Raw genomic sequence first — 23954 nt, 5'->3', positions numbered from 1 at the left:
ATCAAACCAGATCGCACCTTGTGGCCAAATAACCATAAAAGGTTTCTGTAAAGATCATTAATTCACCTCCCTGGGCAGTTAGTTTAGCAGTAAATATGACTTAGATGACTTTATCCAGTTAACCTTAATCAATTTGTTATTATGATTAGTCACCCTAAATAACAGAAATGTGAGAGGGGAAGGTGCTACAGTTCAGACCCTGGTAATGAGCAGACTGCTGGTGTGCTGACCCCAGATTCCCACACTCCTGGGAAGTAGGAATCCATCCTCTGCCTGTACCTCAGGGGACCTCAGCTAACCTGTGCTGGGGAGAGCATCTCAGAGGCTGGGCTTTGCCTGATCCTTTTCAGTGGCCTGCAGGTAGGCAGCTCCCACCATCACAACTCAAGAAAGAGAAGAAGGGGCAGAGGGGGACAGAAGGCAGGAACAGCCCATTTGCCTCATGCTATGAGGAAAGCTGGCCCAGTCATCCACATACCGGCTTGAAACCTGGCAAGGTTTAATTTGGCAGACCTTGCTCTGTCACAGATTTCCACAGTGACCTTGGCCAAGGTATTTCATCTCACTGTATCTCAGTTCCCCAGCTGTTAGGCAGAGATGACAGTGCTTCCATCTCTCACAGGAGTGGTCTTTAAGTTTGTGAGGCATTCAAACATCACAGCTCTGGGAGCCATAAAAACTCCTTAAGTAGGTAGATCCATCACTCTGGATGCTCCGCTCTCCTCTTACCCTGCAAGACTCCATTGACTTCAACCCATTTAACCTGTCACAGAGGATGTGAAATCAGATTCAGGCCCTTGATCTGGCAAAGGGATTGCCTCTTCCTCATAGTCACTGCAATAACCAGCAGAATGGGACCCAGTGGTGTCTACAGCAACGTAAGTGATCATCAGTACTAAAGGAAATAGGCCCATATCTGGGCCACCACACCTAAGCAAAGCACATTATACTGACAGCCATGCAAACTATGCCTTTTACACCAGCTTGGAAATGGAGGGAAGAGAAGATGAGAAGGGGCTTAAATCATAACACTCATATTGGTATTGAAGGGCAGTAAATTCATGCAGTCAGTGGAACAATATTGGTGTAAGGAAGAAAACAGGACTTGAGGTGTTTGGGTGTCTGCTCCCAGTATCCCGCGGGGCAGAGCCTTGCTCCTGTCACAGCTACACTTGGTATGCAGTCAGCACATCAGTAAATCATCACTCCCCGCATGAAAGGGCTCATTCTGTCTGTGTGCATTTCTCTGTCTGTGTGTTCGCTCTCATCAGCGCAAGGAAAGCACTTTATCCTTCATTTTTATGCTCAGCCACATGCTTCTCCAGCCTTCCTGCATTGTACACACAAGCACTTCTCTTTGCAATATCCACAGATCTCCACCTCCCAGGGAAAGGACTCCAAACTCACACCTGTATTCAACATGAAGTGCTGGACACTTTCTCATAAACTCAGTTCCTACTTCAGTGTATGATCTGGACAGAAAACAAGGGTATTATCAAAACCAGTCAGTAAGGACCTTTTCACTGACCCCACAGCTTTAGCTAAGATTCTCAGTGTTTAAATATTTCTGTCATTATCACTAAAGAAGAGGTTCAAGCATACCTGCAACCTTCAAAGTTGCTAATATGGAACACAGGACATGAGAACAGACAATGTAATTCACTTGGGAAATGCAACATGCTAATGGAGAGCCATTCCTCCAATGCCAATAATTTTTTTCCATGAACTTGGTTGCACGATCATCAGTTCTTGGATGTAAGTTTAGCTTGCTACAAGTGAAGAAGTGGGATTATAGATTTGTATAGCATCCAGGAAATCTCTGTTCCTATGAAAATAGCTTTCACTCTTTGGATGTGGCTGCAGGACAGTGGCCAAAGCAGTATTGTGGAAACTATATAGTCTATCCCCGTTTTTAGGGACATTTCCAAATCCACAGAAATTAGAGCACCATTAAAGTCTAAAAATGAAATCTAATTAATTTTAAGAAAAGTGGGACCTCGCTTTTAAGCATTTAAGAAGTATTTACTTAAAATTCAGCATATGACTAGGGGTCATCAATTTCAGTGGCACTTATTTGTGGGTCTAAGTTCTGTCTTGATCTGGTATCTGAAAGCTTCAACATTAGAAACAAAATGCACAGACGACTTTTCATTTTTATGATTAAAGGCATATCACATCAATCTCATATCAACAAGGAGTCTTTATTTATAGAATATGATATTAAATCTGGATTCCTTTCAAATACTGGGAGTATTTTGTTACACTATGCATCCAGGTGCTACATGTGATTTTGACAGACAGGCTCATCTGAGAGGTGCCAATTAACAAACACTCTCAGAAGCGGAGCGTGACAAAAGTCACAACATCATCAGAGAAGGAATGTGTTTTCTCTCACAGGAGGAGATATAAGTGAGGAAAAAGTTCGTTCATCTCCTCCAACAATATATGAATAGTTCCCCTCAATTACCCCATTACTCCTTTACTAACTATAAAGAGATATCATGAAGAAATGAAAATATATTACATTTCTATTTTACATAATACATCTCCATCATTAATAATGAGTCAGAGAGAGTTAAAACTCAATGAAAAGATTGTTGATTTTTTATCATCATATTTGCTTTTAAACTTGCTGGAGCGCTTAAGCAGGCCTGTGAGTTCCACATTTGTTCCTAATTTGCTCTGAAGGCAGGGGGCCAGCGGCAGGGCAAAACAGGCAGTGTCTGGCACTTCTGCTTATTTTCAGATAGAGTTTAAGGCAGGAGTCCAGACCTGGAGGGTGTTTTAAAATACTGATCTTGAATTTCTACAGTACTTTCCTTGGAAGGATATAATGGTGTCTTATACACTATGGCCACAATTCTACACTAAATTAATTCAGGCCTCATGTATGAAAAAGAGGATGAATTGAAGAAGGATTGGAACTAGAGATCACTGTGGCTACTGCTTAATACACACTTGCTGTTAAACAGTACAGAGAAGAAAATCTTACATGAATTCTTATTCTATCTGCCAAGAAATAACTATGCAAAATGGAACAAGGACGTCTTCACTTTTGAAAAATGCTAAAGAATAATTAATGATTTCAAATGTCAGAAACTTTATATCTTTTTTGGGGGGACTAGTGACACCATGCCTGACCAATTCATCAGGAACAACTCTCTCATCCATGTCATGATCTGCCAACACATTTAAAGAGTCTTTCCTTAGGACCAGACCTGTTCAAATATCATTTCCTATACAAGATCTGGCAAGGGCACAACGTGCCCGAGACTCTGATTACACACTGCTGAGAGGTGGGGTTTTCTGTCCTGCTGGTAACTGAAAATGGCCCGACTCACCCCTTCCAGTCATGTCTTTTAGACAAGACCTGTTGCTGACTCACATCCTGCCAAAGAAGTAGCAATCTCACACAAGAATCATCTCTGACCCTCAAGTTGCTTCCTACTGGGTGTGTACAACCCAAACCTCACCTGCAGCATGAAGCAGAGGTGCTTGTTTATGCTACTAAACTCACAAAGCAAGAAGCTTCACAATGTAAGCTTCTTTTTACATATTTTATCTATACCTTAATGTAATGGAAAGAGAAGACTTTTATCAATAAAGCCATCAATGTGTTTACAAGTTCCTTGGTTCAAGCCCCTTGATGGTTAGTTCTTCTTGTGATCTCAAGTGAATTGCTTTTAAAACTTTCCTATTTCTGAGAGAAAGTAAATGATCCGACTTTGCCGGGCAACAACTTTTATTCCTTGTTTTGTCAACCTCAGACAAGGTTAGCAGGTTAATTGCTGCTTTTATTGGTATAATGAATGCCAATTATAAGGTGTGTGTTAAATTCCTATGTTCTAGATATGTGAAAAATATCATATACCCTCTGCATACTGCTATCCAAAGTAACAAGAAGTTGGAATATCCCAGGTAATAGAAAACAACAACAGCAAAATGAAAATCATAAAGACACCTCACTACTGTCAGTCAGCATGAATCCTGCATGGCCAGCTCAGAGACAAAGCTGAAAAGCTCTGCTCGATCTGCACCAGCTCCCCAGATCTCATTACATGCTCAGTCTCTAGAGATGTCCTTTACAAGGAAATCCTTTGTGAAAGGAAATCTTTCTGGATCTGAGGGACATGGGGGCTGCAGCCACAGAGCTCTTTGAGTGCTCTGCTGGTTTAGACCCAGCCCCAGCCACGTTTACTGGTTCCAGCTGTGCCAGAACCACTCCTGAACCCCTGTTCAGTGTGGTGGCTACAGCACAGGTTCTTCCCTCTTCCATGGGAAATGCAAGCGTCTTGTGTGCCACCCTGACCACACCTGTAACATGATTATGGCCTGAAAGAGTTCACAGAGCTACATGCCAGTTTAGGAAGCTTATTAATGGACTTGGCAAACAAGAAAAAGTGTAGGATTTAACGTTTTTCTTCTTTCTTTAACTGTGAAAACACTTTGCAGATGCAATTAACCCTGTGTGGTCATCTTTTTCTACCACTTTGGGCAGCTACATAATATTCTCATTCAAATTGCTCCTTTGGTGCAATTTTCTGTTTCTCTTCAGAGAGTTTTTTCCAATTTCCCTTCCCTCTTCAAGTGGTCTTAAAGAAAGGACTTGGTCAGCTGGACTTCAAATGACCCTTGAATGCTGTGCTTACTTTCACAGCAGGATGCTTCAACCGCTTCATCAAATAAGTCTCAAGCTGACAGGCTTGTTGATTGGGAAAGCAAAGTCTCAAACTGAGGGTAAAGGGTATGTCACAAATATTAGTGTAAGTATGGTGAAGGCCCTATATCCTTGCAGAGAACAGTGTTTGCCCTAGGCTAAAGTCTGTGCCAATATTTTGAATTTATATCACATCTTCTCAGCTGATCTTACGGGAAAAAGGCCAATTGGATTTTATAGCTCAACAGCTAATAGGATTCTACAGGATTTGATAAAGAAAGAAACTGCCGTTATAGGTTTAACTGTCCTGTAACAAGGAATATAGAGCTGTGTTAAATTTCAATATTTTATAAGATATTTGCACTGAAAATAGAGCTGCAAATCCATGTTATGTGTTAATAGTTTAAAATTAAATACCTGGATGCCTAGCTGCTGCTGAACCACGTACTGAGAAAAATAAGTTATCCTATAATTTTATAACCTGAATCTCTGACATCTGCAGTATCTTCCACTCCAGGTTTCCCTTTGCTTTGGAAATTTGGATTCATAAAAAGAAAACTGGGACTCTGAAAAAGCTTAATCCAGAACGAAGGTAGATCAAAATGAATTCAGGCAATGCTGCTTATAGAAATATCCATTGTGGTGTATGGCACACTAATAGGCACTGGTCTGATAGTACCAGTTATTCCCTCTCCTGAGGGAGAGCAACATCTGGGCTCTCCTAGACATGTGTGGGCCTCTCTTTTTTAGTACCACAAGCACCTGCAGACAGGAATATGGCAGCCTGAGCTTCTCCTTCAACACAGAGAGTTCCCAGGGACAGTCAGAGCTGCAGCTGCCCAGAGGCAAGTGGTAACACTACAAGATACCAAGAGCTTGTTGTTTTTACCAGACTACTTTTGAGAACTAAACTGAGCTAGCAGAGAAGGAAAGAATCATTAAAAATTTGTATGCAGGCCCAAGGGTGGAATTGACTAAGAAGGAAACAAAATCTTGAAGGAAGCATGTGAGAGACCTCAAAGTTCCAGCTGGACAGGACTGTGAAGCATGGATTGACCCCAGCTGATATTGACAGCTCTCTACAAACATGACCCATAAGAAAGTAGGTCCCTCCTGCTGAGCTAATTGAGACAAAAAGAGCTGCCCTGCAAACTGGATCTTGCCAGAGAATAGCCAAATAAGTGTATGACAAAGACTATACCTGATCTTAGGGAGAAGATCTGACAAGTTAGACTCAGGAGCCAGAAGCCGTTTACAGTGGCAGCAAAAAAAATAAACCCTCAACTATAACCTTGGGAGCAACAGCTTGCTGAGCCAAGCATCATCTCCTAGATAACAATCTAATGAGAAATCTCTCCCCAGCTCCCTTTCTCCCTCTCTCCTCTCTGTACACCCCTTTGATGTACAGCTGCAAGGGCTGGCCAGGTGCAATCTGTTTTAGTGAGTAATGTGCATACAGCTTTGTAAAGTATTTTTAAGACTTCAGGTGAACCTGGGTTCAATGTTTTATGTCTGTAAGTGTCAGCTCCTGATAGGGAAGTTCAGCAGTTGCTGGCCAAGTACACCTCCTCACTTGGAAGGCACTATTCCTCCCCTCTCCAGGCACCTGAGTGAAGAAGTTGAGGTGTAAGACAACTCTGCATCTTCCTAAAGCTGAGCAGGGAGCTGGCTCTTGGGGAGGGAAAGGTGAGTTTGTAAGGGATTCAATCATTTGAAGTCTCTCTGAACCTGCAGGGTTCTGCCTGTGAACTGAGGACTGAAGAGAGGGAAGGGGCTGGGGATTCTTCAGGTGTTGGCTCCTATAAACTGGGCCACCAGGCACACATGTACTTCTCCATTACTCAGCTTCCAAAGTGAGGCCAAATGGTTCATCCTGTCTGTGACTCATTTGCAAAAGTCTAGCCACACACTGTGAAGCTGGTTTGGATGATTCCCTTCTCTTCACCATGCAAAGACGTTTAAACTTGCCTCCATCTCCAAGAGTAGGTGTCGGGAGTGCACTGCTGGGCAGACACCCAAGACAGCTCTGAACAAGCTACGCTGGGCATTGAAAAAAAACATAATCACTTTCTGTTTGGCACCTGGGAGCAATGTAACCACACTGCCAAGCTGAAGCAACCTGCTTCCAAGGAAGACTAATTAACCCGAAAAAGCATCATCTTGGTGTCGTCACCTGGCTCTGCATTGCTAAACAAGCACCTCCTGGGCTCACCTGGGCATTTCTGAGAAATGCTGCCCTGCCTGACGTGAGCTGTGCTCCATGGCAAACCATCTCCTCCTGACAGAGGGAGGTGCTGCTCCACCCAGCCCAAGGCACACACCCAGCGAGAGATAGGCTGCATCCACAGACATTGAGTGAGTGCAGCGTGGACACGGCAGAAAGGTAACAGTGAGACAGGTGACACAGGACGTCATTGTAACACACTCAGTTGCTCAGTGCTCATGACTGTCCTGCTCACTGGAGCCATTCTCGTGTATCAACACATGCCACTCCCTTGACCCTCAGTAAGTGCAGACAGAAGTGTCTGAGCTCAAAGCCAAGGGCCAGCCCCCCACAGCATGTACAAAGGTTCAAGAAACATCCATTCCCTTCTTCCTCTGCCAGGAAATCAGTGGATGCTGAATTCCATCTACAGGTTTTTGCCTCCACCACACAGACAACGAGCAATTTCCAATATACACGCTCATTACGCTCCAGCGGAGCAGGCGATAAAGGAAAGGTAAGCGGCAGCCAGAGGATTGTCTGCACACAGCAGCCAATGATGGGAAAGCTGTCCTCGTCTTGCAAAATTGACTCAGACACTTCCAGAAATTCACATCAGATATCCAGCCTCTCTGAACAGATAATAAATACGTCTGACCCAATAATCCAAGTGTTATCTGTGTTTCAACTACCAAATCAAACAATACAGCCACACACCTGATGTAATTTTAATAACATAACACCACAAAGAGCAACGGAGCACAGTAGCGAAAGCAGACAAGGGAACATTGATTTTCAGATTGCATTCCACTATAAACATCAAACTGCTGGTGGTTTATCTGAAATATAAGCAGACCTAAGCAGAGCAAAAGAGGCTGAAGTTCATGCATTTAGGCTGAAGAGTGCTTAATGTGCCAACCTCAGTGGATCTTGCAGGCAAGCTGCCTCTGCCAGCCATAAAAAGGAATTCTTCATTCAGGATCAATGCAACTTCAGCTACAGTTGTACTAATTGTAGTAGCTGGATATTGACAACGTTCGTGTATTTGTTATGCATTGCAGTTTCCAGCCTACAGGGGAAGAATTTAAACTTGTTTGAGCACAGATGATTATAATTTATCTTAAAGCCTTGACCAAACTCCTTATGCTTTTGGTATATAAGTTTTAAAATCCTGAACACCCTAACACATTCAGGTCTTACTGGCTGCTTGTAGTCCCAGGAAGTTTTTTAACTACAGCGTCTGTGTAGGAGAAGGAGGTTCACTGCTAGCTTTTGCTGTCATTTACTTGGTTATCAACTAGGTATAACTTCCCCAACATCACATGAATTATTTCTTTGTACAGCCAGGAAATAAAAAGCAAAATTTTGTACACTGTGCTTTTGCCTTTAAAGTGAGATAAGGGATCTGAGTTTCCTTTCAGAACCTACTTTCCACCTTTAAATATATACGTGAGGACACATATTACGTTTCTTTGGCTAAACCTTAATCCCTTAATCCCTCAATCCATCTCCTCATCCAGAAGACATAAACTTCCAAGACATACACCAAATGACACAGTTTAGACAAAAAGGGCTTAAAACTTTAACCACCATCTCTACAGGTGGGTTGAAGAAACCTGTATTCCTAAATCTAACACTGGCATGAGCTAGGAAATAGATAAATCCTGTATATTTGTCTTCTGGTGAAGATTAGCTCAAACAATAAAATTTAAAAAAGGGTTAAGGTAGGAGCACTAAAGAAGACATCACCCCTGGATGCAAGGAGGGCTTTCTAGGGATGAATTCTCTATACACTGGTACAGTCATGCTGCATAGGTTCTGCCCTGAGCATCTGCAGCTGCCTGCTGTCAGAGGCAGACACCAGGAGAAATAGGGCTTTAGAGTGCTATGTCTACTGAATGACACAAAGGAGAACTTCTAAACTCTGATGGTTTTGATGGCTGTCAGTTTTGATCCTGTACTACTGCAACCAAGAGGCAACTTTCCTTCTTTACTGGAACACTGATCAAACATCAAGGGACCTCTTTCTGTCTGGGCCAGCAAAATCTGCAGCCAGATCTCAGCAAAAAGTCAGTACTTACTTACAGCACAGTAATACTTTAGAGTTTGTATTGTAAATGCAGGTGAACCTGGTGGGAATAAATTATGATGTCTGACTTCAGAAGTCTGAATGATTTCTTTATTATAACTGTACTATAATACATTAGTATACTATTTCTATTTAAAGGAAATACTAATACTACCTACCTACTTTTTCTAACTACCGTATCTAACTCACAACTTGTGACCCTCTTTCGCAAGAGTCCAGCCCCAGGTGGGTTGGATTGGCCATCAGGCTCAAACAATTCTCACCAGAATCCAATCAAGCAATCACCCCAGGTAAACATTCTCCAAACACATTCCACATGGGAAAACAAGGAGCAGAAATAGAAACTGCTTTCTTTTTATTTCCTCTGTGCACCTCTATGAAAAATCCTGAAAGAAAGGAGAATGTGTCTGTGACATGCTTGGACTTCCCAAGAAGCACAGTTGTCACAGAATGGAAATGGCTGGACTGAGAAGGTACAGCCTCCAAGGAGATGACACTGGTTGGATACTCTCTTCCTTCCATGGGATTCTGAGGAGGACTCCCTACTGATTTCATCAGCAACAGGATCATCAAGACAGATGATTCACTTACCTAGTTGATAAAAACATCATAGTGGCTTTCATACCACACTGGTCCAACCATAATATTTCCTGGTTATTTCAGAGCTTTTCAAGCACCCCAGAGGCTCAGTGACTATTACTTCACCATAACTGCCTCTCTGAAACATTTGCCAGTGTGCAAATACTTAAAATTGTGAATTTACACAAGGGAAAATGCTTTAGATAACTGTCAGTTTTTCTTGGCAAAAATAAAGAGCTGGACACATTTTGGAAGGTATTTAAAGCCTAGTATTTTTCAAAGAACAGGAGACTCTACAAAATAAATAAAGCACAGAGTTTGATTCTCCACTGGACACCTCCAATTTTACACTGGTGCAACAGTATCAAACAAATGGCCAAGAATGACTTATGGTCTGGAAAACATTTTTCTGTGGGAGATTTAGAGAATTCAATCATGTTAGCTTATCAAAGAGCAGGTTAAGAGAAAATTTGATCACAGTCTGTAAGTACCTGCACAGTATCTGGTCCTAGGCAGTTCTTTAATCTGGCACATCAAAGCACTAGAAGGTGAAATTAGACAAGCAAACTGGAAAAAGCAGACATTTTACTCTTTACCTACTCCTTCAGCACGGGATGCCATAGACTGTCAATTTCTTAGATGTAAAAGTTTTAATTTCTCCCTAGCATAGGTATGTTCTAACAGTCATATATTATTGGATTAAATGCCAGAATTAGCACATGAAATTCCATGTTCTGAAGTTTTACAGAAAATCAGACTAGACACTCAGAGGCTGTTCTGCTTTAAAAAGAAAAATAAATACACAATAGAATTATGGAAACAATATGAAATAAAGTTACAAAACCATGCATTTATTTTGAGATTAAGTGAGGAGGTTTGGGTTTTGTTTGGATGGATTTCTTGTTGATTTCTTCCCTTTAAAATTAGTATTGAGGCATCTTCACAATTCCCACAGATGGAAAAAGCACATTCATAACTATGAAGATCGTCAGTTTTCAGCCTGGAATGCAGCTGACCTTTCCTTTTTCAGCCATTGCAGTTTCTTAGCTTCCACAAATGGATATTTACTCTTTTTTCTTTATTTCCTTTTTTTTTTTTTTTTTGGAAATGTTCCATTCACAGTGTGATGGGGGATTTCACTCAAAGTAACACATGCTCCACAGATTAGCAGGCTCTTAAAAATATGCTTGTCTTCTCTTTATGGGCCTGGTCTATTAAAAAGAAGTTAACGGAAAGACACCCATTACTTCTGTGGGTATTGGATTGGGGCCTAAATTATTGCTAGTGCTGAACATGCACAGTCAGAAAGAATTTCAGAAAACATGTGCTTTTGAGTATAAAGCGGATTTCCCTGAGATCCTTTCCAAACTCCAGTGACTGGTTCTGGAGAAGACATCTGCTCTCCCACGGAGCTTCTCCCTCTAATGATGGGCAGGATCAGGCAATCCCTGAGTACTCACAGAGGGGTTTTGTACCACTTATCTCAAGCTTTTTGCCCTCCATACACACGCAGCCCTTTTATACACCAGGTTCTCTGCTTCCCATCCTACCCTGGCAGCTCCTCCTCTCTAGGCCATCCATGGGAATAGTGCTGGCAGCTCTTAAAACCTGAATTGTTAGTGAAGCACCAATTCTGATATGGCCACATTCTCCTGTGGCTACACCATGCCCCATATACACACCATGTGTATATGCGCATCAAATGCATCTTGTGAGCTGAGGAGAAATGTCTCAATGGATCCAACTATTGCATGTGATGTACGAAGGACATTTTGCAGAGTCCTAAATGTTTCCCTGGCAAGACCAGCAGTGGGCTCACCAGTTCATTACCTATTGTTAATTACATCCCATCAAGTGACCTGAAACTACTCAGCAGCACTGAGTTAAATATGCTTTCATGGGAAACACCAGAAAGCTAAATCTCTCCACAGTTGGCTTAGAATAGATTAGTTTACAGACGTCTGTTCCTTGTCAAAAAATTCCTTCCATTTCTTTCTTTCATGTTATACATGGACAGATCATTATTGGCTTGAAATTGCAGAATCCATTTCTTCCCCCTAAGAAAATCCATGCTAAGTCTTACTGGGTTAAACTAGTAATTTAAAAAACTAAATGAAAACAGGCAGAAACAGGTTTCTGAAGATAAACATAGGTTTGAAAAATAGTTTTAGTTTTAAATGGAAGCAGAAGTGCATGCATAGCGAGCTGATTTTTTTCCTAAGTGAAACCAGAATTGGAAATCCAGTTGTAGGCAATCTGGACTGCTCAGCCACTCCTGCTTATTCCAGTTACCTCTCCATTTCTCTGCTACAGCAATTCTCACTTATTGCCTCTAGTCTTTAATTAGGCATCCATCCATCTATCCCACAAACTGTTTATGGCAGCAGTGTCCTATTAACTGCAACAGGACCTGGGGTCTATCAAGCTGCACACTTGCCCCTCTGTTCAGGGCTTGGTCTGACTTACACTGCCTGATCTTTGGAAAGCCTCCCATATGCTGAAGACCCACTCCTAACAGAGACCCCTCAGGCAAGAAAGAACAGGAGACTGTTTAGATATTAGTACAAAAATTTAAAATTCCAGATTGTTTTCTAGAACTAAGCCATTTCTTTATTATTACAGCTCTCTCTTGACTTTTCTTAACTGGCTTTAAAACTCTCCAGAAGGAGATAAGTCTATTTACAAACAGGGAAACTGCACAGGAAAAACTGATGGCAGAGTCAGAAACAGAACCTCAGCTCCCCAGTCCTAGGCCAGCATCAAATACACTAAGCTACACTTACCTTTCAAGAAATTGCTACAATCAACTCCTTTAACTGTTGCATTAGTGCTTCTGAATGTACTGGGATAATTTTAAATGCCTCCTACCTAGGGAGATGATCAAGTTAACTTGTGCATAAAATATGCTCATATGCATTTCTGATTTGATCTCTACAGTATCCTGTGTGTTTTATGCCAAAGCAGAAGAAAAAGCTTCAGGATACTATCTGTTTCCACCACACTGCTGAAATGGGAGAGTATAAAGACATGCATGGGGAAGTCAGGAATTGATTCACACATATGTCCTATCTGTTCCAGTTCTGGTTGCATTAACAGCGAGATTTCTGTGAGTTCTCTCTGCCGGGTATGTTCAATGTCAGTTTAGGGAAGGGTAAACTATTCATGTCCAGCTCCTAAAGAAATTCTTGCCTTACCAACGGTGTTGTGGCACTGCTGAAAATGCCAGTCACAGTGGAGCTACAGAGTTTAAAGCTAAACTCATCAATATGGAGAGGGGAGACAGACATCTCTCAAATCTGCACACTCACCAGGTCTCTTTTTCCCTGACAGTTTTCCTTCAGCCCCTCTCAAAGGTGCACTCTTGAGCACTGCAGCATTTGAGCTCTGCTCTCCTCACAGCATGTGAGCTGTCTGACCCCAATGGCCCTGAGGTGACAGGGGTGACAAGTGACATCTGACAAAGAGTGACAAGAGAGAGCACTTGCAGAGCTAAGATATGCCAAAGAGGATCCTGGAACATGGAGATGGGTTCTTAGCTGGAATAGTCCACAGGGTCCACAGGTATTAGCTGTTTGAATTCGATTATACCCTCAGTTCTTGAGGAAAAGATTGTGACCAAAGCCAAAAAAAGGGACCTGGGTAAGGAATGCAAAGAAAGTAGAAGCTGACTTTAGTAAGGGAATAAGGGATGTATTCATTTGGTACTCACAGTCCAAGTGTGTACAATGTGATTCAGACTTCTTTATATTCTGGTTCTACTCAAAATAATACAGCTAATTTAGTCAAATGTTGGGGGATGTAATCTAGAACAAGAATGCATCCTGGAAAGCTAAAGAACTGCTTGCAGAGCTGCTGCTTTCCAGGAAAGGAGTCAGGAAGTCAAGGAACTCAACACGAGCTCCCATTGCAGTGGGATCAGCAAAGCCATGCCTCAGCAACAAACAGAGAGCTAAAGCAGAAAGGTCATTTAACTTGAGTTGAAACAGTAGATACTCTACTGCAGTTCATCTGCACCAAAACAGTGGGGCACATTCACACCACCTAATGAGCAGCTGACCTAAGAGGGCAGTAACACCAACACAGCTGGAGCCTGAAGAAAATATGGGAACATAGATCTGACATTTAAAAGCTGGAGAAAACAGAGTGAAAATGGTGAAGACAGCTCTGTATTTTCTGAATTGTCTCAGGAGGGTGGAAGATGAGAAGCAGCAGTACCGTGGGAACATCCTCTACATTTCTGAGCAATTTGAGAGAACGTGCTTCTAACTTTAGCACTTGGAGGCTCCTTGTTTCCTCTCCTCCCACAATTAACACAGAGGATATGCCTGACACACCGGATCACACAACAGGAAACAGCTCTGGAGACCTTTGGGAAGCACACACCCATGCTGGGGTGCAACACTGTGCTTGCCCTGTTCTCCAAGCACAGGCCCATGGTGAGCTGAAGGATGCACTGACAAACTGAACCTTCAATAGGTGCTCACCAACTGGGACAGAGGTCCCAGCACTCCCCAGCAAATGGATGGCAGATGGCTCTCGAGGATAAAGACAGCTCTCTGTAGATGCACAGCCACTACACATGTGACCAGTACATGACCATGATCCTCACTGCTCACAGTATTTTCTCACACACCACTGAAAATTTTTATGTCTCTGACTCAGCAGTAGTTAAACACATACATTCAAGTACCTGCTATAAAGCAGGAAGACTATCAGCTTTCCTTTACCCATGGAGCCATCCCTCTGGGGCGTGGAAAACCCACAGTGATGGTACAAAATAAAAAGCTGCCAGAATGGCTCGATGTAAGCACGTGCAAATGCATCCAGGATCCATACATATTCCATGGTGGGGGTGGTCAGGCTAAGCCACCCTCAGTGTGTACATCCCAAGTGGAGGCTTTGCAGTGCTACCCAAGAGAATACATGAGGTGTCTCTTTGCCCAAATACAATAGTCAGATTCAAGTATTCTCTATGGATGGCTCAGAAACAAAACGCTAGCACACTAAACAGTGTTCTAATGAGAGGGTCCCATCCCTGAAGACCTGATAGTTCGATGTATATGGGACAATCTTGTCTGCATAACTGGAAAAAAGGATGGCATACCTAAAATGTTCAGAATTGCCATGTAATTTAATTTGTCATATCCTTCTCCTTTGCTTGGCTTTGGTCTGTTATCTGATAATACAGAAGGTGAAAGAGGAACTTCTATTGGAAGCCTCCAACATACCACATTCTAAAAACATTCAGGGTTAATGAGAGGAAATAAGATTTTGCTTAAAAATGCTGTTTCCTCCACACTAAGAAGACATGGGCGCCTGTTGAGGCTAGAGAAAGCTATAAATTTAAAATGCACCTCAGTGATCTAAATGGTGGTGTCTAGAATTAAATACTCAACACAGACAACCCAGGGTCAGTACTAGTTCTGCCACTGACTCCTGCTCAGTCCCTCAGACTTTGCTGCAGCCCTGGTTCTCCTGGTTATCCCTCAGACTTTGCTGCAGCCCTGGTTCTCCTGGTTATCATCTTGAAAACGGATTTCAAAAATTGAGCTCTAACTAGGCAATGTGATTTCTGCCTGTGCTACAGTTAAAAAGGTAACAACAATTTTGGGCAACTGTAACAATACCACTCTGTGGATCTCACTTCAGATTCAGCTTTTTTTGCTAGACTAACAAGAATAAACTAAGACAGCCACTCCCCTAGTGTCATCTAAACACCTGTAGAAATCTAAAAACCTGTCCCAGAGTCATAGGTTTAGGATCCAGCATTTCAGCTTGGACTCATCTGTAGTTTAAATCACCAAGGAAGAAAATTCCTCATTTGATTGAAACCACTCATGTACAGAGCTCTCCGTACTGATCGAAGAAAAGTGATTATCTGCTTTATTTTTCAAGAAGGAAAACGACTGTTCCTAAAAAAAGAGCTCACAAATGCCAAAGTCCATTTTCTATAGAGTTCTGAATCACATTTCACAGCTCCAGATAAAAATTAATGACCTCTGCAGTGTGGAGAATGCTCCAGCTGGGATCACGTTTTCTTTTATTCCTAATGCCTTACAGCACAAACACTGAGCAAAATGTCCTCACAGATATAATTGTGTTATATCACGATACTAGACAGACACGGTGCTGAGACCAGACAGTAATTTACTCACTGAGGCTCTGATCCAGTTTCATTGAAATCAATGTAAAGGTTTCCTCCAACTTGAATGGCTATTGACTGGATCAATCTTTTTCTCTTCATAGCTGAACACAGCCATTTCCCATTATTGTTCTGTGACCTTGCTTTCTCATTAAACTTCACTCAAGACACAGAGCATTGCATATGGAAGATAACTCAAGAGATTTATTCTACCCGATCATGTCTAAATAAAGTAGTGACAAGAAGGAAAGCATACGTCTTTTCCTACCATGCAGTCTGCTGGCCATCATGAGAATGTCAAGTTTTACTTTAAAGGTAAAATCTTACACATAATATCCAGACCTCAGCTGTACAAAGTCATGGAAATATGTGCAGTGGGGTAAGCTAAGGACGAGCTGAAGTGCAGTGTTGCTGGGGTTTGTTTGAATCGGACACTTCAATGCCTATAACAAAAGTTTGGCTGTTTGTGCTCCTTTATTGAACTCTGCTGGGTCATCCAGTCTCTCGCTCTTGCACACAACCACGCTATTGATCCTTTTCATAAACAACCATGATCCCCACTAAACACGCTCTCCCTTTTAGAAGCTATGACAGAAAACTGCCTCTCACTTCTCCAGTGGCCGGAACATTACAGTTCCCAGTCTGAACTCACAACCAATGGACACACACCTAATCCTGTGCCAGCCTAGTACTTTAGCTTAAATCGTTCTTTCCTTCCCTGGTATTAACACTCATGATATATTTATGAACACTTATATTACCTTTCCACCTCCGCTCTGCTGGGCCAAGCATGCCAGGCTGTTTTCATTTCCTCTCTAATGGTGTCTCTTCACTCTGTTTAGACTACTTTGTACCTTGCAGTACTTTAAAATATTTGCACAAGTTTAGACAAATTATTATATTTTACAGACAGATTAAGCTATGATGACCTTCTGAATTACTCAGGGTACAGAATATCACTTGTAATTCTTGCATTTTGGACATAATTTCAGGTTGAACTGGGTCATCTATTTAATAAGCAAAGAAACAAATCCATTATACTCTAATGCATCAGGTACTCTAATGTACTCAGGCACCAAAATGGTCAGAAACTCAGTGAAGGACATTCAGAGGGTAGAGCAGTAAAAACCAGTGGCCATGAAAAATGCTGCATTGTTTTAGCAAATATACATGTTCTATGATATGCTGAGCATCACAAAGTGCTTTCAAAGTTAAACTGGTTATTTATCCTACATTTATAACAATATCAAGCTTTCCTTTACAAGGGAGATTCGTAGAAACAGTTCCACTTGGTTTTATTTCTGTGCAAATATTTTAAATCATTCCAGTACAGAGGGAAAACAGTAATGAAGAAAACACAGAGCTGGAAAGGGAAATTTATTAAAGATAAAAGTCAAACTAGCTTTGAGGTTTTGACCCAAACCAAAAAACATATGGAAAACATAATGGCAACATTGGGTATTACATTCTATTTTGAAAACAAAAATGTAATGTAAAAATAGGTCTTCATGCAACAGAGTATGTTCATCCCTTGGCCATAGATCTTCAGCTGGTGCAGGTGTGCAGCATGCAGAAATATCCTGTCAGGATCTAAGACATCCTTGGACTGACCCTTCCAAAAAGAGCTGAGGCATCTCTGGGCACCCCTCTTTATTTCAGTGACCCCAACCATCTGGCCCTAGGTCTCATTCCTACAGCAAAGCACCCCCTTAGATTGGGGATTGCTTTGAAGCAAGTGGAACTGCTTGCAGATGAGGTACTAATTTTGCTTGAGCAAGCACAGATCAACCTGTGGCTTAGCTTTAAGAGGTCCTGAGCACACACAGCTTCTACTGGCTGCCTCAAGCTCAGATTCTTCAAAAGCAGGGCCAGCATATCCTCAGGGCCTGATATTTCCCCAGCCTCAGAAGCACTGAAAACTAAAGCACAAGGGTTATCAAAGGAGCGTGTGAAAATGTACTAGATTGTATACTATATATTAATACTAAATGAGTATCTGTCTAGCATTCCCTGCAGCTGGTCGGCCAGTGGGACACCAACCAGGACAGCTCCACAATTGGAAAAGCAGATGGGCTGTGATATTTCCTTTACAAAGAACCAAACAAGGTCTTGCTGCCCACAGGTCCATTGACATATGCTTCCCCAGGACTGATAATTTATGAACTAAAAAATGGCAAGGCACTGCATAAATCTGTGAAGGTTCTAGTCTAAAAAAAGATCTGTGAACACTGGGGTTTTTCAATCACTGGCCATGTAAACACTGTTGCAATAAGGAATATGAGTATTGTTAAGTCTCAATCTACAGCTTTCCTGTAATGTCTGGGTTTAATTTCCAATAAGTCTGCACTTTACAAGAACATATTTTCTTCCCCAGTTTTCTTTGGCTCTATTTTCCAGGACCTTGTATTTTGTTACAAGGGAAAGAAAGCAAGCCATACAATGTTTTAAAAACAGTATATCCTACGGATATAGGGCAAGACGCATCTTTAAATATATGAACCAAACCATCACTTCTTCCTCTGCGCCTTCAAAGGCTTTTGCAAATGTTGCAGTTATTGCCCTATCTTTACTTCTGAAAACAACTGTGCTTTAAGATCTGGCCATCCCTTCTTGCTATCAGCTTCATTAAAAGCTTCATTAAATGAATTGCTTCACTTTGTACTGAAACAAATTAGGAATACTTACATGATCAGTCAGCTGAGCAGCAGATAATGAACAGCTGAGAGACAGTAACAACCTAAATCAGTACAGCTGTTTAAAACGCAGGGACATGACTATCTTTCAAAATACCCTGGTGAAATAGATAAATATTCTAATAGACACACTCCTTCCACACCTAGATTTCCTAATTATCCTTGCATGGTCTATTGTAACCATATAGGATCCAGGACAGAACTGAGAGCAGAAATCAGTTTACCCCTACTGCACCCACTTCTCAGCTGATCTCAGCCCTGGGTGTTGGCAGTAGCACCAGGCAGGTTCCCTTTTTATCTGAACTCCCTCCAGCCAATTCCTCTTAACCAGCACTGCAAAAGCGTTTTAGTCTACAAACAGCTCTAAGGCTGATTTTATTGTAGTCCATAAAGCATTTACATTTGCACCAAAAAAACCCACAAAAAGCCCCAAAAAACTTAGACAAAGAACTATCACTGAAGAAGTTCTGGCAGTTTCATGAATGCTCCTGTAAATATATTTTGGCATGAACATCTGCAAAATGGACTCACTTAAGCCCCCCATTTTTAGTGAACACTTCTCCCATTCACTCAGGCTAATGACAGATTCTCATGTGGCTTGTGTACATTACACCAGCGGCCACCAACAAATGAGAGCCATGCAAAACCACAATGGGCTACTCTCAAGCAACTCTAAAACTGAGATTTGTCTCCATAAAAGCCTATATGAACACTTACTTTAAGTAACAAACAAATTTATCAAGTCACAAATCCTTGTGTGAAGACAAAAACCAGAGCTATGCTTGTTGAAAGCAGTTGCTCTGATTTAGATTAGGGATCTTGAATCACAAAGAATCTCCCTGTTTAGCACAAGCCACTGATTTATGGATGCAATGGCCTAAGCAATACGTTGCATTTTCTAAAAGGGTCATGGCACCCCAACTACCAAAACAGGCAATATAAGCTCTCATCGCACACAGATGAGAGAATAAAACCAGATTCTCTGTATGCACACACAGATTCGCATGATAATCTTTAACACAAATCCACCCCAGAGACACAGGTGAATACAGAAAAGACTGAAACAAACTCCTACTTATTTCTAATCCAGGAAATCAGACTAAAATTCCTCAGTGGGGTTTGGCTATTCTATTTGTTTTATTTTGTTTTGCAGAAGGATAAAATCTGTACTCTCTACTCCCAGGATGAGGAGATGCTGTATGCCAAATGTCAGCATGGAGCACATTTTTACAGCCAGCTTCTAAACCCATGAATAAAGAAAAGGGCTTAGCGGAAATACTGACAGAAGTTTAACCACAGTGGGCCAAAGTTAGCCCTGTGTAGGTGGAGGCAACTCCACTGATGTTAATGGGTTTACACCAAGGCTGGAGTTGGCCCAATGCCTCCAGCTGGCACAGCTAAAATCTGCAGACATGATACAGAAAGACAGCAGCCTGGAGGGACTGGCAGGATTCACGTTCATCAGAATGGATTGCACCAATTCCTTCATGAATGAGCACCTGCAGATTCACCCACGATCAGCTCTAAGGAAACTCAATGATGCCAGTTTTTCATGGGGCAGTGATTATGGATTACAGTGCTCCCAGTAAACTGTAAAGCCTGAGGGATGATAATGTGCCCCTCACTGGCAGAAACCTCCATCAGGCCTCCTTTTACACACAGTGCTGTGCTTTGTTTTTTCCCTAAGAGAAAGACCACACAGGGATTTTGACATCCTATAAATGGAAAGCTGTAGTTGGTTTCTAAACGTGATGAATCCGATCCTGAGGGCCTTAGCTTCAGCAGGGAATGAATGAGCAAGCTCAGGAAAAACAATGGTGCATTATCAAATTAATTTCACAGCACAGATCACGTGAGAATCCCCGGAGTCCCTCCAATGCCAAAACACAATCCAATTGTGTAGTTCAGCGGCACAACTGCTGTCATCAAGGGTAAATTAACTGGCCAGACTCATCCCCTGGTGTAACCTCACTTGAATTACTGAATAGGACAGTGGGATCCTGCAACAGACAATTTTAATACGGAATTTGATCAGTTTCAAGTTTTGCCAGTAAGCAGAATTTCCAGTCTTTGTCTAGATTAGAAGATTGAGTAATATTGCATAAAATCCTGCTTTATTGAAAAGCTACACATAGGCATAAATTTTGTCCATATGGAGTTCCACTGCTTTGAAGTAAATCATGCTTGCTCCAGTTTCATTAATGGAATGACACTGGGTCACAGCAGGTGACCTACAAATTCTACAAAAAAATACCCTTGCACAGCCTGACATAGACTGCATCTGTACTACAATTAAAGTGATTTAGGCTACTGTCCTGCAAAGAATTCTGCATGAGCACATCTAGAAATGTATCTTGCTGAAAAGCTACCCTGAGCAAAGCAGCTTTGTCTTAGCATATGCTGAGTACCTTGAAATGTGCCCACACTGAAATAGTCCAGCATAGCACAAGATCTTACAACACTGTGGAAACCAACATGACAGGTATGTTGGGGATTTAACCGAAGACATTCAGAGTTAAGTTGTCTGCTACCATGAGCTGAAAGATGAAAACTTTCTGACTGCAACTTCTGTAGCTTCATTACAGACTAAGTCCTGCAGATGAGGCAGGCACTCAGCAAGAATTGTGGTATAACTTGCAGCCCCAGTTCTATATCTCACATGTTCTTAATTCAGCAGTGTGTTCTAAAGAAAGGTGATGCTGATTCACAGTTCAAAAAATGTAATGATACAGCAGAGAACAGTGATATCATACATGACATAAGAGTTACGAATCAAGAAGTTAAATAAAGCAAAGGGCAAGATAGGATACTTAAAACTCAGCAGGAATATTGTGGATATAACTGGCTGGAAAGATAAAGACCTGGGTTCATAACTGCATTCACAAGCCACCTGAGCCATTATCAGGGCACAGCTGTTACAAAGACAAATGAAGCTACTTTATTGTATTAAAAAACATTTTTCTAGCAGAGGTGAAAAAGCATTAATAGAGCTGCTCAATACAGTTCTGTCTTGTACCAAATACAGAGGAATCCAGACTTGAGTAGGTCCAGAGAAAAACTGCCCATGCTATCAGACATTTTATGGATCTCATGAACTTAGACTGGTTTAGGAAAACAAAAGTTGAGAAGGGAAAAGATTACTAACTATAAATATATCAGTATAAAATAGATATTTAGGTTAATAGGAAGTGTTAATACAAGAAATGAAATTATATAAGCTGTCTCAGAATAGTATTAACTTACACCTTCAAAAATATTTCTTGTTATCAAAGGGCTGAGTTTCTTTAATAATGTTCCAGTGGGAACAAGACAATTGTTAAAAGTGTGTCTTGCTGGGACTGGACAAAATGCCACCTGTGAAGAACAGGGAGCAGGGTCAGTAGTCTGGAGATGTCATCCCAGTCTTGCTTCTCTGTGGGGTACTTGAGACTCCCCAGCCTTGGTGAGGAACAAAAGTCCCACCATACATGGGCTTATCACAAAATGATGGGCTCTTACTATACTGTAGCTTTCCTGTCTTTTCTTACCTGATAGATTCAAAAGGCATCCTACTTAAAGACTAATAAAACAATCTGGCCAAAATTTCAGGGAAGATTACAAGATTTGAGGGCAGAATGATTGGAGGGCAATAGCAGCTGAGGAAGAAAAGACATCAACAACAAGAGTGTTAATAAAAAGGTAAATAAAAGCATGCAACAACTACAGTCGAAGCAATAGCTATGCCTAGACAATGAAAAAACAACAGTAAATCTTGTGCTAACATGTTACCACTTATCAGATGAACATAAATTGACTCCATGAGTGCTCCTAGCCCATTGCAAATGAATGAAGCATGTTAACCAAAATAAATAACCTCTAGCAAGGTTTTGGAGATGAGCAGCTGGAGTGATAACATCTTACTCTATGTTGACTCCAACTACAACACATTTGATGTCAGCCTCCACTGTGCAGAGAATCAGCCATCAAAGAGTAGCTCATTACACTGTGGTGCTATGATGTAAGTAGTCACACCAGTGTACTGCAGGCAGCTGCAGCAATAAACCTTCCCTGACACTTATAAATTCTATATGATTTATGTATTTGGGGGTGTAAAGCATAATTTGCATGACGTATTTGAAAAGCTTTAATTAATTTTGTGATTGATGCTCTAAAACTACTGAGTGAAGTTAAGACTTTTTAAAATTGTTAAATTATATTTGGGAATTAACACGAGCAGGGCTGAGTAATCACCACTTCATGTTCATGTATAGCTCATTCAGTTCAATTAAGTTCTGGTATATAATGAAGAAGAGAAAGCAGCCAAACAAAATGCTATTGCAAGAATCTGGGTGACAGCTAGTACAGCTTACAAAAGAGTAAGAAAAATAGTAGATTTTCTTTAATCCATTAAAAGAAAACAACTCTGAGAATTATTAAGAAGGCAGGATATATACTGTTCATGGTAGAATTATCTCATGCTCAGAGTGATGAAGTATTTTGTGAACTATCCTTAGAAGACATTCCATCCTGCCCAGCAATACTGTTACAGGTTTCTGTTTAACTGTATATCATACAGATGCACAAATATTTTAGGAGAGAAGAGAAAGAATACCATAACCAGTTGAAATGATATGGAGAATTACAAGCAGACTCAAATCTTGAACATTCCTTGTTGTAGGGAATACCTGGAATGCTTCCTCTTGGAGAAGAGGCTAGAAGTATTCTTTGCATCTCTTCTGATTTTACCTTATTAACTACCAGTATGGTAGGAGAGAATCAGTGAAAAAATAATAACTATATCACTGGCATCAAGGATTAAAAGAGATCAACTGAATTTTTAGGTGAAAAATACATATAATTTTTTGCTGTGTCTCACAGTCTGTTTGGTGATCTTGAGGAAGGTAATTTAAAAGAGAAGTGTTGGTTGATAGACCAACAGTAAATATGAATCCAGATTATCCAAACTCATCAATCCTAATTCTTTGTATTGAGAAATTTCTGCACAGCCCCTCTCTCTTGGTGTAAAAGCTCAAGAAAATCAATACTTTTGTTATTTGCCACATGTATTCCCACAAGCTGTGCCTGCCCTGGTGCCCTTGGTGATGTTGCTTAGTGCCTACTCACAAACAAGCCCAACACACATTTCTCTGGAGATTTATTCTCCTCTGTATCTCACCAAGAATATAAATTGATCCAATTTGCCACCTGTCAGGACTCAGGGACTCAAAAGCAAAGAGCACTGAGGTATGAAATGGATGGATACTGACCATGATAAGACAGTTCTGATTATCAGAATTACTTCGTCCCTTAAAGATAATGACTCCAGCAACATCCTACTCTTCTGAAGAGGAACTCAACACATGAACAATAATTATCACTCTTGGTTCTGCACTGAAGATCTGGTTGTATCTGACTCCTCTCAATTTGTGAGAACCCAGACAATCCCACCCCAAGTAGGGATCTGCAGAATGGCAGTCACGTCCTCTTTACGCTGGGACAGAACAAGCCACTGCTTGTTTGCTGAGGGATCAGCAGAGGTGCTGGTACCACTGTCATGGTTTGACACTAGCACAATGACAGTGCCCCCATGAAAATGCAATCTCTCAACTGAA

At 41.3% G+C, this 23954-nt stretch overlaps 1 protein-coding gene across 13 annotated transcripts in view; it reads right to left on the bottom strand.

Moving 5' to 3' along the window:
• The window catches only part of SEMA5B (semaphorin 5B), a 269934-nt gene that overhangs the window by 223520 nt on the left and 22460 nt on the right, over positions 1–23954 (bottom strand). Inside the window, exon 1 of one of the 13 annotated variants that reach the window (XM_085584189.1) lies at positions 1–23954. This exon is cut by the window's left edge and continues 16875 nt beyond it. The exons of the other annotated variants lie outside the window; for them this stretch is intronic. The gene's annotated coding sequence lies outside the window, so the exon portion shown is untranslated. 13 annotated transcript variants of the gene reach the window in all.

Source organism: Lonchura striata, chromosome 7 (assembly GCF_050655825.1).
Source record: "Lonchura striata isolate lonStrDom1 chromosome 7, ASM5065582v1, whole genome shotgun sequence".
In the NCBI taxonomy this organism is placed as follows: Eukaryota; Metazoa; Chordata; class Aves; order Passeriformes; family Estrildidae; genus Lonchura; species Lonchura striata.
The sequence above is the reverse complement of the archived record's forward strand: the minus strand, read 5'-3'. Positions and strand labels throughout refer to the sequence as shown.